Raw genomic sequence first — 13,253 nt, forward strand, 5'->3', positions numbered from 1 at the left:
ATATTTTGCACCTTGTGAAAACACAAGACGCCAGATATTATATATAGAAAAATGTCTTTAGAAAATGCTTGAAGCATCTAAAATTAATTTAGGAATGAGTTAAGATATAGTTAACACTATAGCATAATAAAGTTGAATGATAACGACATGAGCTGTACTACAGGGAAGAGTGAGAGGGGATAGAATAGAATGATGGACCACATAGGAGATATGTGTAATTGCTATTGTGTTTCAAAGAACAGAAAGACTTCAGAGAAGAGAAGGAAGAAGATAATCAAAGTATTCTGAATCAAGATTCCTTTTATTCCACCTAATAATGTGGACTAAGATTCAGAGAAGATGGGAAAAAATAAAATAGAAAATAAAGCATTGTATAGACCTGTTACAATGTAAAGAAATTATAATAGGAATATGATCACTAATTTCCAAAGAAATAAAATAAAGAATAGATAAACTCTAAAGGCAAAAAGAATGAAGAGAGAAAAGAAGCAAATTAAAACCTATATCAATAACAAACACAAGAGTTTGGAAGTAGGAAAGCAGTGGAAATATTCTAAAAAATAATAAAATAACAATAAAAATTGCTATCATGGATATAATATGGATCATATTTTATCATATATAATTTTGTAAAAAACCTACTAGGAATGAAAATTTAAAAGTCATAATTTAAAACAATATTTAAATTATAACTAGACATTATAGTTCAGTGGTAAAAACTTGGCCCAGCATATGTGAAACAGTAGATTGATCACCCAAGCATTACAAAGCACACACACAAAAAAACCACATACATACACACACACACACACACACACACACACACACACACACACACCACATACACACATTTGGAATAGTGATATTATCATATTTGCAGAGTAAATTATCACAAATAGTAAAAGTCGGTTAATATATTGAATCATAATATTTCTTGTACTATTTAAAATTCAGTAGAAATAAAATAGTCACAATATACTTGGATTCTTATAGATTAAGTAAATTAAAAATTGAGAAATAGAAGACATGAGAAACTTTACAAAGAGTTTTAAACAATAAACATTTTGAAACATGTATCCTTTTATTTTTACAAAAGATTGATGTTATTGGAATTTTAACTCAAGATTTAGAATATGATAACCAGGTGCTCTATATCGTGCTAGGGATGGCTAAATCTCTATTCATTTCACTCTGGATATTTTTTGAGGGGTCCTGTCGTGGGGCCTGAACTCAGGGCCTTTGCGCTGTCCCTCAGCTCTTCAGCTCAAGGCTAGTGTTCTACCACCAGCGCCATTTCCACCTTCTTTCTTTTTGCTTATGTGGTGCTGAGGAATCGATCCCAGGGCTTCATGCATGCAAGGCAAGCACTCTACCACTGAGACACCTTCGCAGCCCCACTTTGGATATTTTTGTACTAAGGTCTCATAGTTTCTCAGGCTCTCCCTATTTACAAACCCTACTTACAGTTCCTACCATAGCTAGAAAATGGAAGCCTCACATCACCATGCCCAGTTTTAACTTCTTTTTTTAATTCAAGTACAAATATTTACAAAAAAGTGCCTTTCTTAATAAAGTTTGTGCTTATTGAAAAAAATAACTGGAAAAATATGTTTAGAACTTTAAGAAAATAAATTTATTTAAATTCACCAACCATATAAAAATTAAGAAAATAATCTCAGAAATTCACCTTAAATATTTTTATTTATTTATTTATTTTTAATTTTATTTTTTATTATTTGTGAACATACTGTACAGAAGGCTTACAATTACATGAGCAAGAATATGAGTATATTTCTTATCAAGCATTGCAGCCTCCTCCTTTGTTTACCCTTCACATATCTTCCCAGCTTCCCCCTCCCCCCACCCCGCACAAAAGTTGTAAAGTTCGTTTCCTACATGACAACTTGTACTTCTCACTGTTGCAATGGGTCCACCTGTATCCTTAAACGACTTGTTTTCCCCATCTCCTCTACAAATTATACCGACATCAAATATAGTGAAAGCATGGGGGAGGGACATACAAAGCATCACAGAAATAATCTTATAAATGCGTTAGAAACAATCGCATGAAAGAAAAATACTTTTAAATACATATCTAAGGGTTCATTTTCCTAACATCACATTATCTGATCTTTTCTTCTTGACTCACACATATACTAGATATTGCAAATAAGGGAAACCATGGGACCTATGTTTCTTTGGGCTTGGCTTACTTCACTTAATATAATTTTTTCCAAGCCTTTCCATTTTCTAACAAATGGGGCAACGTCATTCTTTCTGATGGAGGCATAGAATTCCATTGTGTATATATGCCATATTTTCTTGATCCATTCATCTACTGAGGGGCATATGGGTTGGTTCCATATCTTAGGTATGGTAAATAATGCTGCAATAAACATAGTTGTGCTGGTAGCTTTAGTGTGGTCTTGTTTGTAAACATTTGGGTAAATGCCCAAAAGTGGGATTGCTGGATCATAGGGAAGCTCTATGTGAAGTCTTTTGAGGAACCTCCATACTGTGGTTCAACAAGTTTACACTCCCACCAACAATGAAGTAAGGTTCCCTTCTGTCCACATCCCCTCCAGCATCTGTTGTTGTTAGAGTTCTTGATTTTTACCATACTAACTGGGTTGAGGTGGCATCTTAATGTTGTTTTGATTTGCATTTCTTTTATGGCTAGGGAAGCTGAGCATTTCTTCAAGTGTCTATTGGCCATCCTTCTTTCTTCTTCAGAGAAGTTTCTCTTTAAGTCTTTCGCCCAATTATTTATTGGGCAGTGGTTTCTTTGAGGATTTGTTGTTGAGGGATTAAATTTTTTAAGTTCGAAGTATATTTTAGATATGAGACCCTTGTCCGTTGTATGGTTAGTGAAGATCTTCTCCCAATCAGTGGACTTTCTATTGATCTTGCTAGCTATGTCCTTTGCCATACAGAAGCTTTGCAACTTCATGCAATCCCATTTGTCCAACTTTTCTTTGATTTGTTGTGTTTCTGGGTCTCTATTAAGAAAATTTCGGCCTGAGCCAAGGAGACCTAGGGTTTCTCCTATTCCATCCTGTAATGTTTTCAGAGTGTCCGCTTTGACTCTGAGGTCTTTGATCCATTCGAAGTTGATTCTTTTGCAGGGTGATATATAAGGATCTAGCTTTAGTTTTCTACAAGTAGTTAACCAATTGTGCCAGCACCATTTACTGAAGAGGCTGTCTTTCTTCTATTCTATGTTTTTAGCTCCCTTATCAAAGATTAGATTGCTATAGGTCTGTAGGTTCATTTCTGGGTTTTCAATTCTATTCCATTGGTCTTGAGGTCTGTTCTTATTCCAATACCAAGCTGTTTATATTACTATGAATTTATAGTAGAGTTTGAAATTTGGTATTGATATTCCTCCAGCAGTGTTCTTTCCGTTGAGGGGCGTTTTTGCTAATCGGGGTCTTTTATTGTTCCATATGAATTTTTGGATTGCCTCTTCTATTTCCTTGAAGAATGAGGTTGGAATTTTGATAGATATTGCAATGAATTTAGATGGTTATCTCAATAGATGCAGAAAAAGCATTCGACAACATCCAACACCCCTTTATGATGAAGGTTTTGGAAAAATTAGGAATCCATGGAACATTCTTCAATACAATAAAGTCTGTATATGACAAACCTACCGTCAGCATTATACTTAATGGTGAAAAACTAAAGCCATTTCCTGTTAACTCAGGAACAAGACAAGGAGGTCTACTCTCTCCACTTCTCTTCAATCTAGTATTAGAATGCCTAGTCACAGCAATAAGACAAGATGCAAACATAAAGGTGATCCAAATAGGGAAAGAAGAAATAAAACTCTCCCTCTTTGAAGATGACATGATCTTGTATTTAAAGAATCCCATAGACTCCACTCCCAAATTTCTCAAGCTGATTCAAAACTTTGGCAAAGTAGCAGGGTATAAAATTTTCCCCTCCAAATCAATGGCTTTTCTGTATGCCAACAATGACAAAAGTATGACTGAAATTAGGAAAGCAACTCCATTTGTAATAGCCCCACAAAAATAAAATGCCTAGGAATTAACTTAACCAAAGAAGTGAAGGACCTTTATGATGAAAATTTTAAAATCTTGAAAAAGGAAATCAAAACAGAACTTAGAAAATGGCAAAAACCTCCCATGCTCCTGGATTGGAAATATTAACATCATGAAAATGGCAATACGTTAAATATTTTTAAAGCAACATATATGTATCTGAATAATTTACATGTGTAAAAATCATGCAAAATTAAATTAACTAATCCTACAACTCTGAAAAAAGAATTAACCAAAAAAAAAAATAAAGTTCAAAATTTGAAATTTAGAAAATAAAATGAAATGTACTCTTTAGTTGACTTGAGTAACTGTAAACCCACCGTATATCAATTTTATAATAAAAAATGCATGAATAAAGAAAGCAAAAGTACCGATTGATCAATAGCAACACCAAAAGCATCAGTAGTTGTTTGAGTGTACAAAAAAAAATTGATGAAGTGGATAACAATGTTCTTTCCATAAAAAATGTACTCATTACCTTACTTATGTAACTGTAACCCCCCTGTACATTACCTTTACAATTAAATTAAATTGAAATTAAAAATAAAAAAATAATATACCAATTAAGAATTCTTAGAAGCCATTGGTTAAAAACCTTGTAAAAAACTGCCCAAGAACCCAAGGAATATACTTTGATGATACTATTTGAATACTTAAACTTCAGCAGAGAAGCCAAAATTTAAAAAACTGTTACAAAGTAAAGTAACAAATCAGAATTTATTACTATAATAATCATCAGATAAATTTTTAGTGGTAGTGAAATATGTAAGTTATGAGGTAATTTGCCATTTGTTTTCACTTAATACATGAGAAAAAATTTTCTAGGTCTTTTAAAATATATCATAAGTTAATGAAGAAACTATTCTTTCACATCAGATAAAGATTATATTAGAGCAAAGAACAGATTGTAATACGTTTTTGGACGTTAATATATATACCTATTTTGGTTGTGGGCAATTATGGGGATTTCAACTTGGGCTATTTTTCTTGCTAGGCTGGCGTCATATCAGTGGTTAATTTTAGGATATGGGTTCCTTTTCCACAAGAATATGCTCCTGGTCTGTCCTTTTAGCCTTCCCATCATTAATGGCATCAGAATTGCACACCAACTTTCTAGCTTCCTACCTTGGCTGGCGTTGATCCTGCAGTCCTTCCAAACTTAGCCTCTAGATAGTGCAGGATGGTGGAAATGATCCAATGCAACCAGCTATAGATTGAGAAGGAAGTCCACTAAAATTTGGCCTGGTTTCTGTTTAAGTAGTTAAGAGTACAGATTGGAGCCCCTGCTGCCAAGCAGTAATAGTATTTTTAAAGCAATTAGACGTATTATAACTTAGGCTTGTGATTACCCCAGGAAAGATTAAAAGAGCAATGAACCATAGAGGACAAGAAGAATTTAACTAGCGACTCAGAGGCTGAATCAGCTTAGCTAGGTACTCAGGAGGCTGAGTTCTAAAGACCACTGTTCAAAATGGTAGACCACTCTCCTTGGGCACACAAGCTTAGGGATAGTGCCCAGGCACTATCAAGCCTCAGGAATGATGAATGTATGCATGAGCACATGCACATGCACGTGTGTGTACAGGCATATGTACACACACACACACACACACACACATACAAATGAGTATATCAATGCAGAGTTCTTTATATTTTTTACCTTGCTGTACTTTCCCTGTATTAGTTCACCAATTGACAAAATCAGCTAAGCACCTATTTACATACAACTCATCATGTTTCTCTAAAGTCTACTCTCTTTTTGGAAGCCTGATTTTATTTGACCCAAAAGTAAATTATGCAGGAGGTCAGTTCATCTCCCTCAAGTCTATAGTGTTAGGAGATTGTTTAAGTTCTTCCTAGCAATATGATTTTGTGAAATCCTGCATCAAGCAGCATATTTCTTTCACGAGAAGGGAAGCCTCTATCAAAAAATAAGTAATAGGTTTTTCTCCTCCAGGCAAGCATCTGTAGTTTTATTAACTTCATATAATTCATGATCTGTCTGTTTATGCCGAAGATGGCTGTGAAATAAAAAGACCCTTCTCAGCACTTAGCGTTCGTATGCCATTCATAGATATGAAGGTGTTTAAATATTTCTTAAATTGCTTTGGACTAAATAATGTTCACCTTGACTATCTTGAGAAAGAAGAATTTGTTTCTCAGCACTTTAGGTAAGAACGTGAGTGAAAGAAAAGGAAAAGTGAGGAATAAGTCAACACATACATTCAAATGAAAAAAAACAACCCAAGAAAACACGAATTAATTCAGTATTCAAGAACCTGGAGGAAATGCAACGATTTTTTAAAAGTCAGGTATGATAAGCTTATGAAAATCTTGACTATATGGTAGTCTACTCTTGTGAGGCTAGTGGATAAAGCCCAGACTGGACAGAAAGATCTATACACTATGTCAGGCACCTGTTATTCTTATTTTCAGGAAGAATAACATCAAATAGACTGCGCCCATGATCATACACAAGTAGGAAGCTAGATTCTATCTGAAACTTAATCAGGATAATTTAGGGCTGGGGGCATGTGGCACTGTGTCTCAAGTGGTAGAGCGCTAGCCTTGAACTGAAGAGCTGAGGGACAGCACCCAGGCCCAGAGTTCAAGCCCCACGACCGGACCTCCCCCCAAAAAAACAAGGTGATGGCTTTTCAAGTACTTATATATCAACTGAGTTACCTTTGTGGAGCTAATGGATTCAATATAAGCCTTGCATAAGAGCTACTTCTAAATTTCTGCAGCCTAAAATTTCCCAAATGAGGTCTTAGTGGCACGAATGTCTACCTGACCCTTTACCCTTCTTCCGTGTAGGAATAGACCAACCAGAATATTTTACCCTGACAGCATAGATTGTCTGACTGGAACAAAACTAAAATGTTGCAAGGGATCATATAGAGATGAACAGTTCAGACAGAACTGTTCAGACTAGAAGGTATTTTATCAAAATGTAATTGTTTATTATACCTACCATTTCAAAAGTAGCTAAAGTCAAGAAGATGAAATAATTGTTCATATGTATGATTACCTAGTGTCCTGGCCTGTCTACCATCCAACCAGGCAGGAACTCAGACTACTGACTTTCTATCATCAAATATTTCCATAGCTCCAGGAGAAGTCCATATGTTTCTCCTCGATATTAGGTCTTAAATTGGTAATCTTTAATTACTGTTTTTCCTCTTGCCTCTGGACTGTACATATAGAAATGGTAAAGCATTAGGTCTAACTCTACCAAACACTGAGGTAGAGATAATGAAATAATACTTTAAAACAGAGTTGTTTTTGATACCCTAACCATAACAGAACAATGCAAAACATTTTCTTATATTATATATAGTTATATATTTTATATTTATACGTGCTGATTTTATATTTCACACAGTGAATCTTACTAAAATTAATTGATAATTTGACAAATAACTTGATATTTATGTCAATAAATAGATTGGAATATAAATAAATAGGCTTAGAATATATATTAGGATATAAAAAGTATCAATGCAATATCTTCGGTATAAACTTGTGATACGTTCTAAGTGTTCTTGGTCTTTAAGAATTCACATGGTAAAAACTTTGTTGTTTTCCTCTAATCTATAAGGGATTTTACTCTGCTGCTCTCTTTATTGTTTTAACTCCCTGGTCCCAAACTCTTTTTCTCCATATTTCTGAAGCATTCCTACTGATTATACCCAAATTTTGCTGACATGATGTCTAAAAGGTATTGTTCTTCTGCAGGTCCCACAGGTCCTAGGATCCCAGGTCCCAGTTATCCGCATCACCAGATAACAAGGGTAAGAATTCTCACCTAAGCTCATGCAACATGCCAACAAAAAGTAATTGAAAGCCCATCTCAATTTATCATTTCCTATAATATTTCAGGGCCCCAATTCCTTAAGACACAAAAAGTAGCAGTAAGCAACTGAGAAGTGCAAGGCAACTTAAAATGAAAGATGATATCAAAAAACCTGAGAAAAAGTACAGTAATTCAAAATTTCAATTTACAAATGACCAGCCCATATGAGTAAAAAGATCACAAATGTCACAAGATTATTTTTAATACCCCTCCCCTAATGATTAATGAAAATTTTCAGTCCAGAGTAAGTAGGCCAAAAAATATTTCCTGGAATGATAGATCAATAATTGGTCTACCAAGGCTAGGTAAACGACTTAGAAGTCAAATATAATTCAGTAAAACATTAATTGAGAAGATCATTAGTGCTTCAAAACATTGGTACTTCAGTAAAACTTGGTTCTGCAGTATAAAAAAGTTGTCATTCTCAAAACAATGATAACATACATTTAATCTCCTGAAAGTATATTACTTTTCAAATAAACTTTTTAAAATCATACACCAAAATAACATTTGACAAGTAGATGATACTTAGTGACATTACAAGTTTTTCATGTGTAGGGAGCAAATTACAATGGAGTTGATTTGTTTACCCAGCACTAATGCCAAACAGGTTCAACCATTCATTAAAGTGGAGAAATAATACCCCACACCATTTGTCTTGTTCAGTAGGTGCCTTCCAGAAATGTGTTAAATAGATCAGCCACCCATATTTCAAACCCAAACATCAGTTAATAAAATAAATTTCATCACATAAGGTACATTTCAAAAAGTCAAGAATAGTTGCCTTATCATATGGTGTTTTATGTGTTTCCCTCTCTGTCTAACATAGTAAAAAATATGATTTTAAATCTTCAATATGGGTACTCATCAAAGATGTGGCAAACATAAAATCTGTCTTGTATTTTCATCATATTCCTCTATAGTAGTAAATTGTAGTTTTCTCCTTTTTGCAAAACTTGTAGGTAGTAGAAAATATTATCCCATGTAAAAAAAAAAATAATCACAAACAATTGTACAAATCCATTTATAAAAACTGGTAGTTAGGAATACATTCTAAGCCATTTTTAAACTTTCTTGTTGACTAAAGATTAATCTTCCAAATGGAGGAGAATTAAATCATGTCTAGGTGCTTCACGTCTCCAGTCTTGCAAATTGTTATTGCAGATGAATGAATTATGGAAATATAAGCTGACATCAGTTCAAGTATATGCAGGATTGAAACTCCATGGAATGTATATAAACCTTTCAAAGTATTAACAGACAGTTTAACAGAATGACTATCAGGAAGTTGAAACCAGAGAGGAATAATTGTAAACATACAGAATGAATGAAAAATAGAACAAGAGGAAATTCAAGCTAGAATACTCAATGTACACATATGATAAAGGAAGTAGTAAATCTGAAATAAATCTTGGAGAAGAAGTTGATTGAGAATGATAGAAGGAGTGACTCTGATCCAGGAGCATTTGACAATTAGATGGACATATTTAATTGTAACACACTTGCACAAACTCTTTTGAAATTTCTTTATCAGAATCGTGAATTCACCAATCCTAATTCCACCTTTACCATCAAAAACAGTTAAAATATTGTTTTCATGATATTGTGTCCACGAAACTATTATTTTCCAGTGACTTTGTTATGCGAATATATGACCATATAAGCTGATGCTGAGCAAAATGAACTCCAAGATATGGAAACAGAGATTTTTATTTGCAATTGTTGTTTTTTAATATACTATGTGATTTCTCTTTTCTTTGGGCTTTACCCCTATGGTTTACCCCTGCTGTATTTGATTTTGGTACCCTGTTTATTGTGTATACGTTTACCTAAATTAGGGAAGGGAAGGGGAACAACAAATTGGCGAGACAAAGGACAAAGAGCAAAGCAATGCAATAGTAATACTCACAAGACAATATGTTGGAAATGTACATTACAACTTGTGAGGTTATTAGGGTGAAGAGAAACTGTGAGAAAAATGAGGGAGGTGGTAACAAGTTTGAAAAGTTATTTATTCACTAATTTACAATTATTATGACCCCACTGTACATCACTTTGACAATAAAATTAAACTTAAAAAATAAGTTGCATAAAATATAGCTTATCTCTATTTTGAAAAAAATACTAAACCTCTGCTAATGTGATGCCCTCCTTGTTCTGGAACGAACACCACAATAAACTGGTGCATGAATTTTTGCATGAATTTTTCCCCCACTGGTATTTTTGAGTTTAGAACAGTGCAAATATATTTTATATTTATACTTTTTTTAACTATCATAGATATTCAGGATGCTAAGATTGGAAGATTACAGTTCAAAACCCACCCAGGCAGGAAGGTTTCTTAGAGTCTAATCTCCAATAAACTCAGAAAAAGCCAGACACAAGTGGCACTGAGGTTGAAGTGATAGGGCATGAGCCTTGAGCAAAAACAGGCTCAGAGACAGTTTCCAGGCTCAGAATTCAAGCCCTAGGACAAACCAATAAAACAAAACAAAAATAAAAACAAACACCAAACCTAGCATTTTTCTCATTGCGTACAGAGGCATGTAATTAAGGAAATTGCTTCCTGTGTTACATAGAGGTAGAAGAAAGAAGATCTCACAGAATCATTCTCTTCATACCATGTTATACCAAAGCCACAAAAATTGCTCTTTTTCTAAATTTATAAATTAATTCCGTTCATTTGTTGGCAACTCTGCCTACATTATTCTCATTATCATTTTATACATGAACTATTGGAATTATCTATTAACTAATTTCTAATCAAAACGTTCTTGAAAGAATATTCTGGGGGAGTTCCGGGAAGATGGCGGAGGAGAAGCTGGAATCTGAACAAGCTCTCGCATAGAAAGCAGTTTTAGAGTTCCAGTGAACAGTCCTAAGCCAGAGAATCACACCAAGTGTGCCATCACAGGACAGAGAGTTAGACAAGAGAGGGAAAGCCAAGGCAAGGAGACACATCTGAGTGCCTGCCAGCAGCCGCGGCGGCGGCGGCAGGGTCGCAGCGGCGACCGCAGCCGCGGCCAAACCTGAGCACTCAAACAGAGAGTCTGGGACGAAGGAGCCAGATGCAGCGGGCGAGAGGATTCTACTCAACACCAGCAAGAACCGACAAGGAGCGGACATCTTCATCCTGCAGTTTGCAGACCAGAGACGACCCAGGATCCAAGGCTCGGCATGAGTAGAAGCCCGACGTCCTCACTCCTTCTCAGGGAGCAGAGGAGGGAAGGCCACCCCTCCCCCCCCAGCACTGGTGATCTCCATCTTGGATACCGACAAAGCTCGGAGGAGCGGCTAGCTCCAACTCAGGCCTTGGAATAAGACGAGTCATTTAACAGGTCACAAGGACTTAACGGCGAAGTGACCTGCCAGACTCAGCTCCATCCAGGGAAAAGTCACCCAGCTCAGGCACCAGCCATTGGAGTGGCTTTCCTCACTGGGTAATCAGAGCCAGAGGCTGCCCCTCCCTCTAGCAGCCTCCACAATCAATTGAAAAACAGAAACCCTGAGAATGGCTCCAGGGTGGGCTCTGTGAATTTTTCACAAAATAGCCCCAGGGAAAAGCTACTGTTTGTTGAAAGGCCTCAACTCTACCAGAACCTAGCCTCATCACCCCTCTTTTGTGATTCTCAAAGCAGATCACCCTCCCATTAAACTAACCTGGGAGGGGGATCTCAAAATCTTGGGTAAAGCAGAGCATCTTTCTGCCTGTTCGAACAAACTGACTTAAGAAACCAATCAACCCACAGGACCTGAAGCTGACCAGAGACTCCAACAAGAGGCTGGTTACAGACAAAAGGGAGATACAGGATTCTTCCCACCCCTCCCAAAAAAATCAAAAAAAAAAAAATCAAAGAACTTTTTTTTTTTCTTTTTTTCTTTTTTCTTTTCTTTCTTTCTTTTTTTTTTTTTTGGTACCTTATATATATAAATTTTTTTTCCCTTTTCTAAAATTTTTATTAATCTTTAATTTTTGCCTTTTTTGAAAAATAATTGTTTTCCAGTAACTTTTTTTTTCCCTCTTATAATTTTTATTTTAGGAATACGTGAATGTACGTTTTCCTTTCTTTTCTTGTCTTCTCTCTCTTTTTCTTTCTTTCTTAATTATCTTTTTGTTTTTGTCTAGCTCTACTGAACTTCTGATCTTTTTTTTCTCCCTTTCTTATACTTTTCACCTTTTCCTTTCTTTTGTTCTTCTGTATGTGACTTAACTCTTGTCCTACACATCCTCAGATAAACCCATAGTTAACTAGTAGACCCTATCCCCCATTGTGTACACACTTAATCCACAAATTTATTACTCAATCTGAAACCTCTGAGACTTAAATTCCTTAATAGCAGTACTACCTCTTTATACCTATATAATATTTTAAGCATTTTTTAAATTTTTCACATCTCCTCTATCTCCCTCCTGTTTTCTCATTATATTCACATTCCTCTCTAAATAGATGGTCTTTCAATCTCCATAACTATATTAATTTTTACGTTTCTAATTTTTTTTTCTGGTCTCTTTTCATTTCCCTTTCCCTTTCTTCTTTTTATCTCCCTCTCTAATTGCATCCTACCCAACCTATTTCCTGCATTGAGATTAGGACATAGTTAACTCTCCCTGTGCCTCCCCACACCAATCTATTCCTAATTTTTACCCACATCTCTCCCTAACCCTAAAAATTTCTGGTTTTCCAAATTCTTCTCTGCGGTTCGAAGCCCATTAACATATAGTTGTTTGATGTTGAATAGATGTATCTGTTGAACTAGATTGTATCTGTAGACTATTGACTGTATAAATGCAAACGTTGGTTGATGGTTGCCTTAAGATAGTGTTCTAGCACAAAACTGGTGCTATTTTCATCTCAAATGGGCAGAGTAAGCCGAAAAAACACAAGAAAAATGGCAAATCCGGGTATCTCAATTCCCAATCTTGATAATCAGGTGTCAGATTAGATAATGAACAATCCAAAGGAGAGTTCCCAAATAGCTCTACAAACACTGGTGGCAAACATGATAAATGAGAAGTTTGACAACTTACAAAGGACTCTGTATGAGCGTGATAGGGAGAGAGAGGAGGCATCCCAAAAGTTTATACAGGAATATCATAAGCGTGAGGAAGCTACTCAAAAACTGATACAGGATTTGCGTGAACAACTTGAGAATACTCAAAGAGAAAGGGAGGAATGGCGTGAGCAGGCTGAGAACACTCAAAGAGAACTGCAGGAATCCCACGAACGGGAGGAAAGAGAATTGCAGGAATCCCACAAACGGGAGGAAGCTAATCAAAGAGTAATTCAGGAATTGAGAGACCAGGTAGAGAACACACAAAGATCAGTAAAGGC

Source organism: Dipodomys spectabilis, unplaced genomic scaffold (assembly GCF_019054845.1).
Source record: "Dipodomys spectabilis isolate Male_0828 unplaced genomic scaffold, ASM1905484v1 ptg000259l, whole genome shotgun sequence".
NCBI classification, from domain to species: Eukaryota; Metazoa; Chordata; class Mammalia; order Rodentia; family Heteromyidae; genus Dipodomys; species Dipodomys spectabilis.